The sequence below is a fragment of the Ananas comosus genome, linkage group 12 (genome assembly GCF_001540865.1).
Source record: "Ananas comosus cultivar F153 linkage group 12, ASM154086v1, whole genome shotgun sequence".
Taxonomy (NCBI): domain Eukaryota; kingdom Viridiplantae; phylum Streptophyta; class Magnoliopsida; order Poales; family Bromeliaceae; genus Ananas; species Ananas comosus.
Genome location: NC_033632.1, coordinates 6091604 through 6093202, shown reverse-complemented (window position 1 = coordinate 6093202; position 1599 = coordinate 6091604). Strand labels below are relative to the sequence as shown.

Genomic DNA, 1599 nt, shown 5'->3' with positions numbered 1-1599 from the left:
TTCACGAACTTTCGGTAACTGCAGGGTGCCTTCTATCTGTTTGTGGATTTTAGCTCCTACTACGGGTCGGAAGTCGAAGGCTTCGGCATCGTAAAAGACTCCGAATCCCTTTGCCGGTTCCTTCTAGACAAGGCCCAGGTAAAACTAAAGACATAGTTCCCAGTACGTAATAATACACTGAAGGAAAGAAAAAAAAAAAGAAAGCATAACAATGTCGTGAACAGGTCGCGCTCGTTCCGGGAGATGCATTCGGGGACGACAAGTGCGTAAGGATCTCCTATGCTGCTTCTCTCTCTACACTACAAGCTGCAGTGGAGAAGATCAAAGAAGCCATGGTTTTGCTCGAATCCCCTGTTTCTGTTTAAATCATTCATAAATTTGGCTTTGCGGATGTCGTAATTTGATCATTTGTCTCTAAATTTTAACATTTAGATTGGGGGATCTTCGCATTGATCTCTTTTGCTCTCGGAACTTCTTGTTGTGGCGTGAAGTTGTATTTAAAACAGAGCATGATTTGTGCCTTTGGGTGAAAGTAACTTTGTTATCATCAATAAATAATATATTGCGCTGTTCAGAGTTAAAACTGAACTGTATTTAGGCTTTGTTTGGGATTGTGAAAAGATTGCATTACGAAAAAAAAAACTTCGTTTGGGATTATGGGAAGATTGCGTTGCGTTATGAAAAAGATTGTGTTACGTACGGTGAAAAAGTACGTTGGACAAATATTTTGTTTGTTTCCGTACGTAATATTGTATTTCGCATATCACGATGAGTCGATTACGATATATTTTCTACGGTCCCATTAGAGAACGCAGAAGCATATCTTTTCCGTAAAATACCACTACTAAAAAAATACACATAGACATTGCTAAAATGGAATAAAAATATATAACATATACATTTGCAAAAATATAAGAAAATATCAAACATTGATATAGCTAAAATAGAATTAAATATCTAACGTAGACATTGATAAAAATTGAAGAGAATATCTAACATTGATCTATATAAAATTTAAGAAAATATCTAACATAGATCTATCTAAAATAGATGTATATAAAATACATATAGATAAAATACACATATGTTCTGACTACAAGATTCAATCATACACAAATTCACATACACATTCATATGAAATTCACATATAGGGGAGGCTTCGCCGATTGAGAACAGTCATGTGAGGGAGACCGCATGGTCCCCCACCGGAATAGACTTCGCCGATTGAGAATATATAGGATTCGCCGATTGAGAATAAATAGGATGAATTTATAACTACAGCAAAACAGTTAGTCGGTCGGAGTATGTGTTTGGTACGGGTGTTCCCCCTGCGGTTGTTGTCTTTGTGAAAGGGTGCTATGGGTTATAGTTGGTCGGTCGGAGTACGTAAGTAATAAACCGTATGTAAGTAATAAATCTTAAATCTAATCACCACATAGAATATAGATATAACATAATAGTAAGATCCTCAATTTGGATTTGTAAATTTACTGAAATTGAAACTGTTAAGAGTTATATTGTTAGGAGTAAACAAATATCAAGAGTTAAATAAATTATCAAGAGTTAAATAAATGGCAAGTAGGGGATATAATAATCCTT

At 35.3% G+C, this 1599-nt stretch overlaps 1 long non-coding RNA gene across 1 annotated transcript; it reads left to right on the top strand.

Moving 5' to 3' along the window:
* On the top strand, nucleotides 1-583 carry LOC109718664. Its single transcript, XR_002218490.1, has 2 exons — nucleotides 1-138; nucleotides 225-583. It is a non-coding gene; the product is annotated as an uncharacterized LOC109718664 (long non-coding RNA).